The sequence below is a fragment of the Macaca mulatta genome, chromosome 5, assembly GCF_049350105.2.
Source record: "Macaca mulatta isolate MMU2019108-1 chromosome 5, T2T-MMU8v2.0, whole genome shotgun sequence".
NCBI lineage: Eukaryota > Metazoa > Chordata > Mammalia > Primates > Cercopithecidae > Macaca > Macaca mulatta.
In genome coordinates, this window is record NC_133410.1 from 90,288,563 (window position 1) to 90,306,276 (window position 17,714).

Below are 17,714 nucleotides of genomic sequence, written 5' to 3' on the forward strand. Positions count from 1 at the left end.
GATATTTCCTTTGGCCCTATAGTCTTCAAAGGGATCCGAAATATCTGTTCTCAGATTCCACAGAAATAAGCCTAGCAAAGAGATCCCCGAAATACAGATGTAACTCTGTGAGATGAATTAACAGAACACAGAGCAGTTTCTCAGAAAGTTTCTTTCCAGATTTCATCTGAGGATATTTCCTTTTTCACCATAGCCCTCTATCGGCTTCCAAATATCACTTTCCCAATTCCACAAGAACTGTCTTAGCGAAAGGCTTCTTGAGGGGAAAGCTGTAACTCTGTGAGATGATTTCACAGAACACAAAGAAGTTTCTCAGAAAGCTTCTTTCTCTTAGTTATAGGAGGATATTACCTTTGGCCCTATAGTCTTCAAAGGGATCCGAAATGTCTGTTCTCAGATTCCACAGAAATAAGGCTAGAAAAGAGGTCCACGAAATACAGCTGTAACTCTGTGAGATGAATTAACAGAAAACTAAGCAGTTTCTCAGAAAGCTTCTTTCCACATTTCATCGGAGGATATTTCCTTTTTCACCATAGCCCTCTATGGGCTTCCAAATATCACTTTGCCAATTCCACAAGAACTGTCTTAGCGAAAGGCTTCTTGAGGGGAAAGCTGTAACTCTGTGAGATGATTTCACAGAACACAAAGAAGTTTCTCAGAAAGCTTCTTTCTCTTAGTTATAGGAGGATATTACCTTTGGCCCTATAGTCTTCAAAGGGATCCGAAATGTCTGTTCTCAGATTCCACAGAAATAAGGCTAGAAAAGAGGTCCACGAAATACAGCTGTAACTCTGTGAGATGAATTAACAGAGAACTAAGCAGTTTCTCAGAAAGCTTCTTTCCACATTTCATCGGAGGATATTTCCTTTTTCACCATAGCCCTCTATGGGCTTCCAAATATCACTTTGCCAATTCCACAAGAACTGTCTTAGCGAAAGGCTTCTTGAGGGGAAAGCTGTAACTCTGTGAGATGATTTCACAGAACACAAAGAAGTTTCTCAGAAAGCTTATTTCTCTTAGTTTTCGGAGGATATTTCCTTTGGCCCTATAGTCTTCAAAGGGATCCGAAATATCTGTTCTCAGATTCCACAGAAATAAGGCTAGCAAAGAGATCCACGAAATATAGATGTAACTCTGTGAGATGAATTAACAGAACACTAAGCAGTTTCTCAGAAAGCTTCTTTCCACATTTCATCGGAGGATATTTCCTTTTTCACCATAGCCCTCTAAGGGCTTCCAAATATCACTTTGCCAATTCCACAAGAACTGTCTTAGCGAAAGGCTTCTTGAGGGGAAAGCTGTAACTCTGCAAGATGATTTCACAGAACACAAAGAGGTTTCTCAGAAAGCTTCTTTCTCTTAGTTATCGGAGGATATTTCCTTTGGCCCTATAGTCTTCAAAGGGATCCGAAATATCTGTTCTCAGATTCCACAGAAATAAGGCTAGCAAAGAGATCCACGAAATACAGATGTAACTCTGTGAGTGGAAGTCACACATCACAGAGCAGTTTCTCAGAAAGCTTCTTTCCAGATTTCATCTGAGGATATTTCCTTTTTCACCATAGCCCTCTATGGGCTTCCAAATATCACTTTGCCAATTCCACAAGAACTGTCTTAGCGAAAGGCTTCTTGAGGGGAAAGCTGTAACTCTGTGAGCTCATTTCACAGAACACAAAGAAGTTTCTCAGAAAGCTTCTTTCTCTTAGTTTTCGGAGGATATTTCCTTTGGCCCTATAGTCTTCAAAGGGATCCGAAATATCTGTTCTCAGATTCCACAGAAATAAGGCTAGCAAAGAGATCCACGAAATACAGATGTAACTCTGTGAGATCAATTAACAGAACACTAAGCAGTTTCTCAGAAAGCTTCTTTCCAGATTTCATCGGAGGATATTTCCTTTTTCACCATAGCCCTCTATGGGCTTCCAAATATCACTTTGCCAATTCCACAAGAACTGTCTTAGCGAAAGGCTTCTTGAGGGGAAAGCTGTAACTCTGTGAGATGATTTCACAGAACACAAAGAAGTTTCTCAGAAAGCTTCTTTCTCTTAGTTTTCGGAGGATATTTCCTTTGGCCCTATAGTCTTCAAAGGGATCCGAAATATCTGTTCTCAGATTCCACAGAAATAAGGCTAGCAAAGAGATCCACGAAATATAGAAGTAACTCTTTGTGATGAATTAACAGAACACTAAGCAGTTTCTCAGAAAGCTTCTTTCCAGATTTCATCGGAGGATATTTCCTTTTTCACCATAGCCCTCTATGGGCTTCCAAATATCACTTTGCCAATTCCACAAGAACTGTCTTAGCGAAAGGCTTCTTGAGGGGAAAGCTGTAACTCTGTGAGATGATTTCACAGAACACAAAGAAGTTTCTCAGAAAGCTTCTTTCTCTTAGTTATCGGAGGATATTTCCTTTGGCCCTATAGTCTTCAAAGGGATCCGAAATATCTGTTCTCAGATTCCACAGAAATAAGGCTAGCAAAGAGATCCACGAAGTATAGATTTATCTCTGTGAGATGAATTAAAAGAACACTAAGCAGTTTCTCAGAAAGCTTCTTTCCAGATTTCATCTGAGGATATTTCCTTTTTCACCATAGCCCTCTAAGGGCTTCCAAATATCACTTTGCCAATTCCACAAGAACTGTCTTAGCGAAAGGCTTCTTGAGGGGAAAGCTGTAACTCTGTGAGATGATTTCACAGAACACAAAGAAGTTTCTCAGAAAGCTTCTTTCTCTTTGTTATCGGAGGATATTTCCTTTGGCCCTATAGTCTTCAAAGGGATCCGAAATATCTGTTCTCAGATTCCACAGAAATAAGCCTAGCAAAGAGATCCACGAAATACAGATGTAACTCTGTGAGATGAATTAACAGAACACAGAGCAGTTTCTCAGAAAGCTTCTTTCCAGATTTCATCTGAGGATATTTCCTTTCTCACCATCGCCCTCTATGGGCTTCCAAATATCACTTTGCCACTTCCACAAGAACTGTCTTAGCGAAAGGCTTCTTGAGGGGAAAGCTGTAACTCTGTGAGCTCATTTCACAGAACACAAAGAAGTTTCTCAGAAAGCTTCTTTCTCTTAGTTTTCGGAGGATATTTCCTTTGGCCCTATAGTCTTCAAAGGGATCCGAAATATCTGTTCTCAGATTCCACAGAAATAAGGCTAGCAAAGAGATCCACGAAATACAGATGTAACTCTGTGAGATGAATTAACAGAACACTAAGCAGTTTCTCAGAAAGCTTCTTTCCAGATTTCATCGGAGGATATTTCCTTTTTCACCTAATCCTCTATGGGCTTCCAAATATCACTTTGCCAATTCCACAAGAACTGTCTTAGCGAAAGGCTTCTTGAGGGGAAAGCTGTAACTCTGTGAGATGATTTCACAGAACACAAAGAAGTTTCTCAGAAAGCTTATTTCTCTTAGTTTTCGGAGGATATTTCCTTTGGCCCTATAGTCTTCAAAGGGATCCGAAATATCTGTTCCCAGATTCCACAGAAATAAGGCTAGCAAAGAGATCCACGAAATATAGATGTAACTCTGTGAGATGAATTAACAGAACACTAAGCAGTTTCTCAGAAAGCTTCTTTCCAGATTTCATCGGAGGATACTTCCTTTTTCACCATAGCCCTCTATGGGCTTCCAAATATCACTTTGCCAATTCCACAAGAACTGTCTTAGCGAAAGGCTTCTTGAGGGGAAAGCTGTAACTCTGTGAGATGATTTCACAGAACACAAAGAAGTTTCTCAGAAAGCTTCTTTCTCTTAGTTATCGGAGGATATTTCCTTTGGCCCTATAGTCTTCAAAGGGATCCGAAATATCTGTTTTCAGATTCCACAGAAATAAGGCTAGCAAAGAGATCCACGAAATACAGATGTAACTCTGTGAGTGGAAGTCACACATCACAGAGCAGTTTCTCAGAAAGCTTCTTTCCAGATTTCATCTGAGGATATTTCCTTTTTCACCATAGCCCTCTATGGCCTTCCAAATATCACTTTGCCAATTCCACAAGAACTGTCTTAGCGAAAGGCTTCTTGAGGGGAAAGCTGTAACTCTGTGAGATGATTTCACAGAACACAAAGAAGTTTCTCAGAAAGCTTCTTTCTCTTAGTTATCGGAGGATATTTCCTTTGGCCCTATAGTCTTCAAAGGGATCCGAAATATCTGTTTTCAGATTCCACAGAAATAAGGCTAGCAAAGAGATCCACGAAATACAGATGTAACTCTGTGAGTGGAAGTCACACATCACAGAGCAGTTTCTCAGAAAGCTTCTTTCCAGATTTCATCTGAGGATATTTCCTTTCTCACCATCGCCCTCTATGGGCTTCCAAATATCACTTTTCCAATTCCACAAGAACTGTCTTAGCGAAAGACTTCTTGAGGGGAAAGCTGTAACTCTGTGAGATGATTTCACAGAACACAAAGAAGTTTCTCAGAAAGCTTCTTTCTCTTTGTTGTGGGAGGATATTTCCTTTGGCCCTATGGTCTTCAAAGGGATCCGAAATATCTGTTCTCAGATTCCACAGAAATAAGGCTAGCAGAGAGATCCACGAAATACAGATGTATCTCTGTGAGATGAATTAACAGAACACTAAGCAGTTTCTCAGAAAGCTTCTTTCCAGATTTCATCTGAGGATATTTCCTTTTTCACCATAGCCCTCTATGGGCTTCCAAATATCACTTTGCCAATTCCACAAGAATTGTCTTAGCGAAAGGCTTCTTGAGGGGAAAGCTGTAACTCTGTGAGATGATATCACAGAACACAAAGAAGTTTCTCAGAAAGTTTCTTTCTCTTTGTTATCGGAGGACATTTCCTTTAGCCTATAGTCTTCAAAGGGATCCGAAATATCTGTTTTCAGATTCCACAGAAATAAGGCTAGCAAAGAGATCCACGAAATACAGATGTAACACTGTGAGATGAATTAACAGTACACTAAGCAGTTTCTCAGAAAGCTTCTTTCCACATTTCATCTGAGGATATTTCCTTTTTCACCATAGCCCTCTATGGGCTTCCAAATATCACTTTGCCAATTCCACAAGAACTGTCTTAGCGAAAGGCTTCTTGAGGGGAAAGCTGTAACTCTGTGAGATGATTTCACAGAACACAAAGAAGTTTCTCAGAGAGCTTCTTTCTCTTTGTTATCGGAGGATATTTCCTTTGGCCCTATATTCTTCAAAGGGATCCGAAATATCTGTTCTCAGATTCCACAGAAATAAGGCTAGCAAAGAGATCCACGAAAGACAGATGTAACTCTGTGAGTGGAAGTCACAGAACACAAAGTGGTTTCTCAGAAAGCTTCTTTCCAGATTTCATCTAAGGATATTTCCTTTTTACCATAGCCCTCTATGGGCTTCCAAATATCACTTTGCCAATTCCACAAGAACTGTCTTACCGAAAGGCTTCCTGAGGGGAAAGCTGTAACTCTGTGAGATGATTTCACAGAACACAAAGAAGTTTCTCAGAAAGCTTCTTTCTCTTTGTTATCGGAGGATATTTCCTTTGGCCCTATAGTCTTCAAAGGTATCCGAAATATCTGTTCTCAGATTCCACAGAAATAAGGCTAGCAAAGAGATCCACGAAATACAGATGTAACTCTGTGAGATGAATTAACAGAACACTAAGCAGTTTCTCAGAAACCTTCTTTCCAGATTTCATCGGAGGATATTTCCTTTTTGACCATAGCCCTCTATGGGCTTCCAAATATCACTTTGCCAATTCCACAAGAACTGTCTTAGCGAAAGGCTTCTTGAGGGGAAAGCTGTAACTCTGCGAGATGATTTCACAGAACACAAAGAAGTTTCTCAGAAAGCTTCTTTCTCTTAGTTATCGGAGGATATTTCCTTTGGCCCTGTAGTCTTCAAAAGGATCCGAAATATCTGTTCTCAGATTCCACAGAAATCAGGCTAGCAAAGAGATCCACGAAATACAGATGTAACTCTGTGAGATGAATTAACAGAACACTAAGCAGTTTCTCAGAAAGCTTCTTTCCAGATTTCATCTGAGGATATTTCCTTTTTCACCATAGCCCTCTATGGGCTTCCAAATATCACTTGGCCAATTCCACAAGAACTGTCTTATCGAAAGGCTTCTTGAGGGGAAAGCTGTAACTCTGTGAGATGATTTCACAGAACACAAAGAAGTTTCTCAGAAAGCTTCTTTCTCTTTGTTATCAGAGGATAATTCCTTTGGCCCTATAGTCTTCAAAGGGATCCGAAATATCTGTTCTCAGATTCCACAGAAATAAGGCTCGCAAAGAGATCCACGAAATACAGATTTAACTCTGTGAGATGAATTAACAGAACACTAAGCAGTTTCTCAGAAAGCTTCTTTCCAGATTTCATCTGTGGATATTTCCTTTTTCACCATAGCCCTCTATGGGCTTCCAAATATCACTTTGCCAATTCCACAAGAACTGTCTTAGCGAAAGGCTTCTTGAGGGGAAAGCTGTAACTCTGTGAGATGATTTCACAGAACCCAAAGAGGTTTCTCAGAAAGCTTCTTTCTCTTAGTTATCGGAGGATATTTCCTTTGGCCCTATAGTCTTCAAAGGGATCCGAAATATCTGTTCTCAGATTCCACAGAAATAAGGCTAGCAAAGAGATCCACGAAATACAGATGTAACTCTGTGAGTGGATGTCACACATCACAGAGCAGTTTCTCAGAAAGCTTCTTTCCAGATTTCATCTGAGGATATTTCCTTTTTCACCATAGCCCTCTATGGGCTTCCAAATATCACTTTGCCAGTTCCACAAGAACTGTCTTAGCGAAAGGCTTCTTGAGGGGAAAGCTGTAACTCTGTGAGCTCATTTCACAGAACACAAAGAAGTTTCTCAGAAAGCTTCTTTCTCTTAGTTTTCGGAGGATATTTCCTTTGGCACTATAGTCTTCAAAGGGATCCGAAATATCTGTTCTCAGATTCCACAGAAATAAGGCTAGCGAAGAGATCCACGAAATACAGATGTAACTCTGTGAGATGAATTAACAGAACACTAAGCAGTTTCTCAGAAAGCTTCTTTCCAGATTTCATCGGAGGATATTTCCTTTTTCACCATAGCCCTCTATGGGCTTCCAAATATCACTTTGCCAATTCCACAAGAACTGTCTTAGCGAAAGGCTTCTTGAGGGGAAAGCTGTAACTCTGTGAGATGATTTCACAGAACACAAAGAATTTTCTCAGAAAGCTTATTTCTCTTAGTTTTCGGAGGATATTTCCTTTGGCCCTATAGTCTTCAAAGGGATCCGAAATATCTGTTCTCAGATTCCACAGAAATAAGGCTAGCAAAGAGATCCACGAAATACAGATGTAACTCTGTGAGATGAATTAACAGAACACTAAGCAGTTTCTCAGAAAGCTTCTTTCCAGATTTCATCTGAGTATATTTCCTTTTTCACCATAGCCCTCTAGGGGCTTCCAAATATCACTTTGCCAATTCCACAAGAACTGTCTTAGCGAAAGGCTTCTTGAGGGGAAAGCTGTAACTCTGTGAGCTCATTTCACAGAACACAAAGAAGTTTCTCAGAAAGCTTCTTTCTCTTTGTTATCGGAGGATATTTCCTTTGGCCCTATAGTCTTCAAATGGATCCGAAATATCTGTTCTCAGATTCCACAGAAATAAGCCTAGCAAAGAGATCCACGAAATACAGATGTAACTCTGTGAGATGAATTAACAGAACACAGAGCAGTTTCTCAGAAAGTTTCTTTCCAGATTTCATCTGAGGATATTTCCTTTTTCACCATAGCCCTCTATCGGCTTCCAAATATCACTTTCCCAATTCCACAAGAACTGTCTTAGCGAAAGGCTTCTTGAGGGGAAAGCTGTAACTCTGTGAGATGATTTCACAGAACACAAAGAAGTTTCTCAGAAAGCTTCTTTCTCTTAGTTATAGGAGGATATTACCTTTGGCCCTATAGTCTTCAAAGGGATCCGAAATGTCTGTTCTCAGATTCCACAGAAATAAGGCTAGAAAAGAGGTCCACGAAATACAGCTGTAACTCTGTGAGATGAATTAACAGAAAACTAAGCAGTTTCTCAGAAAGCTTCTTTCCACATTTCATCGGAGGATATTTCCTTTTTCACCATAGCCCTCTATGGGCTTCCAAATATCACTTTGCCAATTCCACAAGAACGGTCTTAGCGAAAGGCTTCTTGAGGGGAAAGCTGTAACTCTGTGAGATGATTTCACAGAACACAAAGAAGTTTCTCAGAAAGCTTATTTCTCTTAGTTTTCGGAGGATATTTCCTTTGGCCCTATAGTCTTCAAAGGGATCCGAAATATCTGTTCTCAGATTCCACAGAAATAAGGCTAGCAAAGAGATCCACGAAATATAGATGTAACTCTGTGAGATGAATTAACAGAACACTAAGCAGTTTCTCAGAAAGCTTCTTTCCACATTTCATCGGAGGATATTTCCTTTTTCACCATAGCCCTCTAAGGGCTTCCAAATATCACGTTGCCAATTCCACAAGAACTGTCTTAGCGAAAGGCTTCTTGAGGGGAAAGCTGTAACTCTGCGAGATGATTTCACAGAACACAAAGAGGTTTCTCAGAAAGCTTCTTTCTCTTAGTTATCGGAGGATATTTCCTTTGGCCCTATAGTCTTCAAAGGGATCCGAAATATCTGTTCTCAGATTCCACAGAAATAAGGCTAGCAAAGAGATCCACGAAATACAGATGTAACTCTGTGAGTGGAAGTCACACATCACAGAGCAGTTTCTCAGAAAGCTTCTTTCCAGATTTCATCTGAGGATATTTCCTTTTTCACCATAGCCCTCTATGGGCTTCCAAATATCACTTTGCCAATTCCACAAGAACTGTCTTAGCGAAAGGCTTCTTGAGGGGAAAGCTGTATCTCTGTGAGCTCATTTCACAGAACACAAAGAAGTTTCTCAGAAAGCTTCTTTCTCTTAGTTTTCGGAGGATATTTCCTTTGGCCCTATAGTCTTCAAAGGGATCCGAAATATCTGTTCTCAGATTCCACAGAAATAAGGCTAGCAAAGAGATCCACGAAATACAGATGTAACTCTGTGAGATCAATTAACAGAACACTAAGCAGTTTCTCAGAAAGCTTCTTTCCAGATTTCATCGGAGGATATTTCCTTTTTCACCATAGCCCTCTATGGGCTTCCAAATATCACTTTGCCAATTCCACAAGAACTGTCTTAGCGAAAGGCTTCTTGAGGGGAAAGCTGTAACTCTGTGAGATGATTTCACAGAACACAAAGAAGTTTCTCAGAAAGCTTCTTTCTCTTAGTTTTCGGAGGATATTTCCTTTGGCCCTATAGTCTTCAAAGGGATCCGAAATATCTGTTCTCAGATTCCACAGAAATAAGGCTAGCAAAGAGATCCACGAAATATAGATGTAACTCTGTGAGATGAATTAACAGAACACTAAGCAGTTTCTCAGAAAGCTTCTTTCCAGATTTCATCAGAGGATATTTCCTTTTTCACCATAGCCCTCTATGGGCTTCCAAATATCACTTTGCCAATTCCACAAGAACTGTCTTAGCGAAAGGCTTCTTGAGGGGAAAGCTGTAACTCTGTGAGATGATTTCACAGAACACAAAGAAGTTTCTCAGAAAGCTTCTTTCTCTTAGTTATCCGAGGATATTTCCTTTGGCCCTATTGTCTTCAAAGGGATCCGAAATATCTGTTCTCAGATTCCACAGAAATAAGGCTAGCAAAGAGATCCACGAAATACAGATGTAACTCTGTGAGATGAATTAACAGAACACTAAGCAGTTTCTCAGAAAGCTTCTTTCCAGATTTCATCTGAGTATATTTCCTTTTTCACCATAGCCCTCTAAGGGCTTCCAAATATCACTTTGCCAATTCCACAAGAACTGTCTTAGCGAAAGGCTTCTTGAGGGGAAAGCTGTAACTCTGTGAGATGATTTCACAGAACACAAAGAAGTTTCTCAGAAAGCTTCTTTCTCTTTGTTATCGGAGGATATTTCCTTTGGCCCTATAATCTTCAAAGGGATCCGAAATATCTGTTCTCAGATTCCACAGAAATAAGGCTAGCAAAGAGATCCACGAAATATAGAAGTAACTCTCTGTGATGAATTAACAGAACACTAAGCAGTTTCTCAGAAAGCTTCTTTCCAGATTTCATCGGAGGATATTTCCTTTTTCACCATAGCCCTCTATGGGCTTCCAAATATCACTTTGCCAATTCCACAAGAACTGTCTTAGCGAAAGGCTTCTTGAGGGGAAAGCTGTAACTCAGTGAGATGATTTCACAGAACACAAAGAAGTTTCTCAGAAAGCTTCTTTCTCTTAGTTATAGGAGGATATTACCTTTGGCCCTATAGTCTTCAAAGGGATCCGAAATCTCTGTTCTCAGATTCCACAGAAATAAGGCTAGAAAAGAGGTCCACGAAATACAGCTGTAACTCTGTGAGATGAATTAACAGAGAACTAAGCAGTTTCTCAGAAAGCTTCTTTCCACATTTCATCGGAGGATATTTCCTTTTTCACCATAGCCCTCTATGGGCTTCCAAATATCACTTTGCCAATTCCACAAGAACTGTCTTAGCGAAAGGCTTCTTGAGGGGAAAGCTGTAACTCTGTGAGATGATTTCACAGAACACAAAGAAGTTTCTCAGAAAGCTTATTTCTCTTAGTTTTCGGAGGATATTTCCTTTGGCCCTATAGTCTTCAAAGGGATCCGAAATATCTGTTCTCAGATTCCACAGAAATAAGGCTAGCAAAGAGATCCACGAAATATAGATGTAACTCTGTGAGATGAATTAACAGAACACTAAGCAGTTTCTCAGAAAGCTTCTTTCCACATTTCATCGGAGGATATTTCCTTTTTCACCATAGCCCTCTAAGGGCTTCCAAATATCACTTTGCCAATTCCACAAGAACTGTCTTAGCGAAAGGCTTCTTGAGGGGAAAGCTGTAACTCTGCGAGATGATTTCACAGAACACAAAGAGGTTTCTCAGAAAGCTTCTTTCTCTTAGTTATCGGAGGATATTTCCTTTGGCCCTATAGTCTTCAAAGGGATCCGAAATATCTGTTCTCAGATTCCACAGAAATAAGGCTAGCAAAGAGATCCACGAAATACAGATGTAACTCTGTGAGTGGAAGTCACACATCACAGAGCAGTTTCTCAGAAAGCTTCTTTCCAGATTTCATCTGAGGATATTTCCTTTTTCACCTTAGCCCTCTATGGGCTTCCAAATATCACTTTGCCAATTCCACAAGAACTGTCTTAGCGAAAGGCTTCTTGAGGGGAAAGCTGTAACTCTGTGAGCTCATTTCACAGAATACAAAGAAGTTTCTCAGAAAGCTTCTTTCTCTTAGTTTTCGGAGGATATTTCCTTTGGCCCTATAGTCTTCAAAGGGATCCGAAATATCTGTTCTCAGATTCCACAGAAATAAGGCTAGCAAAGAGATCCACGAAATACAGATGTAACTCTGTGAGATCAATTAACAGAACACTAAGCAGTTTCTCAGAAAGCTTCTTTCCAGATTTCATCGGAGGATATTTCCTTTTTCACCATAGCCCTCTATGGGCTTCCAAATATCACTTTGCCAATTCCACAAGAACTGTCTTAGCGAAAGGCTTCTTGAGGGGAAAGCTGTAACTCTGTGAGATGATTTCACAGAACACAAAGAAGTTTCTCAGAAAGCTTCTTTCTCTTAGTTTTCGGAGGATATTTCCTTTGGCCCTATAGTCTTCAAAGGGATCCGAAATATCTGTTCTCAGATTCCACAGAAATAAGGCTAGCAAAGAGATCCACGAAATATAGATGTAACTCTGTGAGATGAATTAACAGAAGACTAAGCAGTTTCTCAGAAAGCTTCTTTCCAGATTTCATCAGAGGATATTTCCTTTTTCACCATAGCCCTCTATGGGCTTCCAAATATCACTTTGCCAATTCCACAAGAACTGTCTTAGCGAAAGGCTTCTTGAGGGGAAAGCTGTAACTCTGTGAGATGATTTCACAGAACACAAAGAAGTTTCTCAGAAAGCTTCTTTCTCTTAGTTATCCGAGGATATTTCCTTTGGCCCTATTGTCTTCAAAGGGATCCGAAATATCTGTTCTCAGATTCCACAGAAATAAGGCTAGCAAAGAGATCCACGAAATACAGATGTAACTCTGTGAGATGAATTAACAGAACACTAAGCAGTTTCTCAGAAAGCTTCTTTCCAGATTTCATCTGAGGATATTTCCTTTTTCACCATAGCCCTCTAAGGGCTTCCAAATATCACTTTGCCAATTCCACAAGAACTGTCTTAGCGAAAGGCTTCTTAAGGGGAAAGCTGTAACTCTGTGAGATGATTTCACAGAACACAAAGAAGTTTCTCAGAAAGCTTCTTTCTCTTTGTTATCGGAGGATATTTCCTTTGGCCCTATAATCTTCAAAGGGATCCGAAATATCTGTTCTCAGATTCCACAGAAATAAGGCTAGCAAAGAGATCCACGAAATATAGAAGTAACTCTTTGTGATGAATTAACAGAACACTAAGCAGTTTCTCAGAAAGCTTCTTTCCAGATTTCATCGGAGGATATTTCCTTTTTCACCATAGCCCTCTATGGGCTTCCAAATATCACTTTGCCAATTCCACAAGAACTGTCTTAGCGAAAGGCTTCTTGAGGGGAAAGCTGTAACTCAGTGAGATGATTTCACAGAACACAAAGAAGTTTCTCAGAAAGCTTCTTTCTCTTAGTTATAGGAGGATATTACCTTTGGCCCTATAGTCTTCAAAGGGATCCGAAATCTCTGTTCTCAGATTCCACAGAAATAAGGCTAGAAAAGAGGTTCACGAAATACAGCTGTAACTCTGTGAGATGAATTAACAGAGAACTAAGCAGTTTCTCAGAAATCTTCTTTCCACATTTCATCGGAGGATATTTCCTTTTTCACCATAGCCCTCTATGGGCTTCCAAATATCACTTTGCCAATTCCACAAGAACTGTCTTAGCGAAAGGCTTCTTGAGGGGAAAGCTGTAACTCTGTGAGATGATTTCACAGAACACAAAGAAGTTTCTCAGAAAGCTTATTTCTCTTAGTTTTCGGAGGATATTTCCTTTGGCCCTATAGTCTTCAAAGGGATCCGAAATATCTGTTCTCAGATTCCACAGAAATAAGGCTAGCAAAGAGATCCACGAAATATAGATGTAACTCTGTGAGATGAATTAACAGAACACTAAGCAGTTTCTCAGAAAGCTTCTTTCCACATTTCATCGGAGGATATTTCCTTTTTCACCATAGCCCTCTAAGGGCTTCCAAATATCACTTTGCCAATTCCACAAGAACTGTCTTAGCGAAAGGCTTCTTGAGGGGAAAGCTGTAACTCTGCGAGATGATTTCACAGAACACAAAGAGGTTTCTCAGAAAGCTTCTTTCTCTTAGTTATCGGAGGATATTTCCTTTGGCCCTATAGTCTTCAAAGGGATCCGAAATATCTGTTCTCAGATTCCACAGAAATAAGGCTAGCAAAGAGATCCACGAAATACAGATGTAACTCTGTGAGTGGAAGTCACACATCACAGAGCAGTTTCTCAGAAAGCTTCTTTCCAGATTTCATCTGAGGATATTTCCTTTTTCACCTTAGCCCTCTATGGGCTTCCAAATATCACTTTGCCAATTCCACAAGAACTGTCTTAGCGAAAGGCTTCTTGAGGGGAAAGCTGTAACTCTGTGAGCTCATTTCACAGAACACAAAGAAGTTTCTCAGAAAGCTTCTTTCTCTTAGTTTTCGGAGGATATTTCCTTTGGCCCTATAGTCTTCAAAGGGATCCGAAATATCTGTTCTCAGATTCCACAGAAATAAGGCTAGCAAAGAGATCCACGAAATACAGATGTAACTCTGTGAGATCAATTAACAGAACACTAAGCAGTTTCTCAGAAAGCTTCTTTCCAGATTTCATCGGAGGATATTTCCTTTTTCACCATAGCCCTCTATGGGCTTCCAAATATCACTTTGCCAATTCCACAAGAACTGTCTTAGCGAAAGGCTTCTTGAGGGGAAAGCTGTAACTCTGTGAGATGATTTCACAGAACACAAAGAAGTTTCTCAGAAAGCTTCTTTCTCTTAGTTTTCGGAGGATATTTCCTTTGGCCCTATAGTCTTCAAAGGGATCCGAAATATCTGTTCTCAGATTCCACAGAAATAAGGCTAGCAAAGAGATCCACGAAATATAGATGTAACTCTGTGAGATGAATTAACAGAAGACTAAGCAGTTTCTCAGAAAGCTTCTTTCCAGATTTCATCAGAGGATATTTCCTTTTTCACCATAGCCCTCTATGGGCTTACAAATATCACTTTGCCAATTCCACAAGAACTGTCTTAGCGAAAGGCTTCTTGAGGGGAAAGCTGTAACTCTGTGAGATGATTTCACAGAACACAAAGAAGTTTCTCAGAAAGCTTCTTTCTCTTAGTTATCGGAGGATATTTCCTTTGGCCCTATAGTCTTCAAAGGGATCCGAAATATCTGTTCTCAGATTCCACAGAAATAAGGCTAGCAAAGAGATCCACGAAGTATAGATTTATCTCTGTGAGATGAATTAAAAGAACACTAAGCAGTTTCTCAGAAAGCTTCTTTCCAGATTTCATCTGAGGATATTTCCTTTTTCACCATAGCCCTCTAAGGGCTTCCAAATATCACTTTGCCAATTCCACAAGAACTGTCTTAGCGAAAGGCTTCTTGAGGGGAAAGCTGTAACTCTGTGAGATGATTTCACAGAACACAAAGAAGTTTCTCAGAAAGCTTCTTTCTCTTAGTTTTCGGAGGATATTTCCTTTGGCCCTATAGTCTTCAAAGGGATCTGAAATATCTGTTCTCAGATTCCACAGAAATAAGGCTAGCAAAGAGATCCACGAAATATAGATGTAACTCTGTGAGATGAATTAACAGAACACTAAGCAGTTTCTCAGAAAGCTTCTTTCCAGATTTCATCGGAGGATATTTCCTTTTTCACCATAGCCCTCTAGGGGCTTCCAAATATCACTTTGCCAATTCCACAAGAACTGTCTTAGCGAAAGGCTTCTTGAGGGGAAAGCTGTAACTCTGTGAGATGATTTCACAGAACACAAAGAAGTTTCTCAGAAAGCTACTTTCTCTTAGTTATCGGAGGATATTTCCTTTGGCCCTATAGTCTTCAAAGGGATCCGAAATATCTGTTTTCAGATTCCACAGAAATAAGGCTAGCAAAGAGATCCACGAAATACAGATGTAACTCTGTGAGTGGAAGTCACACATCACAGAGCAGTTTCTCAGAAAGCTTCTTTCCAGATTTCATCTGAGGATATTTCCTTTCTCACCATCGCCCTCTATGGGCTTCCAAATATCACTTTGCCACTTCCACAAGAACTGTCTTAGCGAAAGGCTTCTTGAGGGGAAAGCTGTAACTCTGTGAGATGATTTCACAGAACACAAAGAAGTTTCTCAGAAAGCTTCTTTCTCTTAGTTTTCGGAGGATATTTCCTTTGGCCCTATAGTCTTCAAAGGGATCCGAAATATCTGTTCTCAGATTCCACAGAAATAAGGCTAGCAAAGAGATCCACGAAATACAGATGTAACTCTGTGAGATGAATTAACAGAACACTAAGCAGTTTCTCAGAAAGCTTCTTTCCAGATTTCATCGGAGGATATTTCCTTTTTCACCTAATCCTCTATGGGCTTCCAAATATCACTTTGCCAATTCCACAAGAACTGTCTTAGCGAAAGGCTTCTTGAGGGGAAAGCTGTAACTCTGTGAGATGATTTCACAGAACACAAAGAAGTTTCTCAGAAAGCTTATTTCTCTTAGTTTTCGGAGGATATTTCCTTTGGCCCTATAGTCTTCAAAGGGATCCGAAATATCTGTTCTCAGATTCCACAGAAATAAGGCTAGCAAAGAGATCCACGAAATATAGATGTAACTCTGTGAGATGAATTAACAGAACACTAAGCAGTTTCTCAGAAAGCTTCTTTCCAGATTTCATCGGAGGATACTTCCTTTTTCACCATAGCCCTCTATGGGCTTCCAAATATCACTTTGCCAATTCCACAAGAACTGTCTTAGCGAAAGGCTTCTTGAGGGGAAAGCTGTAACTCTGTGAGATGATTTCACAGAACACAAAGAAGTTTCTCAGAAAGCTTCTTTCTCTTAGTTATCGGAGGATATTTCCTTTGGCCCTATAGTCTTCAAAGGGATCCGAAATATCTGTTTTCAGATTCCACAGAAATAAGGCTAGCAAAGAGATCCACGAAATACAGATGTAACTCTGTGAGTGGAAGTCACACATCACAGAGCAGTTTCTCAGAAAGCTTCTTTCCAGATTTCATCTGAGGATATTTCCTTTTTCACCATAGCCCTCTATGGCCTTCCAAATATCACTTTGCCAATTCCACAAGAACTGTCTTAGCGAAAGGCTTCTTGAGGGGAAAGCTGTAACTCTGTGAGATGATTTCACAGAACACAAAGAAGTTTCTCAGAAAGCTTCTTTCTCTTAGTTATCGGAGGATATTTCCTTTGGCCCTATAGTCTTCAAAGGGATCCGAAATATCTGTTTTCAGATTCCACAGAAATAAGGCTAGCAAAGAGATCCACGAAATACAGATGTAACTCTGTGAGTGGAAGTCACACATCACAGAGCAGTTTCTCAGAAAGCTTCTTTCCAGATTTCATCTGAGGATATTTCCTTTCTCACCATCGCCCTCTATGGGCTTCCAAATATCACTTTTCCAATTCCACAAGAACTGTCTTAGCGAAAGACTTCTTGAGGGGAAAGCTGTAACTCTGTGAGATGATTTCACAGAACACAAAGAAGTTTCTCAGAAACCTTCTTTCTCTTTGTTGTGGGAGGATATTTCCTTTGGCCCTATGGTCTTCAAAGGGATCCGAAATATCTGTTCTCAGATTCCACAGAAATAAGGCTAGCAAAGAGATCCACGAAATACAGATGTAACTCTGTGAGTGGAAGTCACAGAACACTAAGCGGTTTCTCAGAAAGCTTCTTTAAAGATTTCATCTGAGGATAATTCCTTTTTCAACATAGCCCTCTATGGGCTTCGAAATATCACTTTTCCAATTCCACAAGAACTGTCTTAGCGAAAGACTTCTTGAGGGGAAAGCTGTAACTCTGTGAGATGATTTCACAGAACACAAAGAAGTTTCTCAGAAAGCTTCTTTCTCTTTGTTATCGGAGGATATTTCCTTTGGCCCTATAGTCTTCAAAGGGATCCGAAATATCTGTTCTCAGATTCCACAGAAATAAGGCTAGCAGAGAGATCCACGAAATACAGATGTATCTCTGTGAGATGAATTAACAGAACACTAAGCAGTTTCTCAGAAAGCTTCTTTCCAGATTTCATCTGAGGATATTTCCTTTTTCACCATAGCCCTCTATGGGCTTCCAAATATCACTTTGCCAATTCCACAAGAATTGTCTTAGCGAAAGGCTTCTTGAGGGGAAAGCTGTAACTCTGTGAGATGATATCACAGAACACAAAGAAGTTTCTCAGAAAGTTTCTTTCTCTTTGTTATCGGAGGATATTTCCTTTAGCCTATAGTCTTCAAAGGGATCCGAAATATCTGTTTTCAGATTCCACAGAAATAAGGCTAGCAAAGAGATCCACGAAATACAGATGTAACTCTGTGAGATGAATTAACAGTACACTAAGCAGTTTCTCAGAAACCTTCTTTCCAGATTTCATCTGAGGATATTTCCTTTTTCACCATAGCCCTCTATGGGCTTCCAAATATCACTTTGCCAA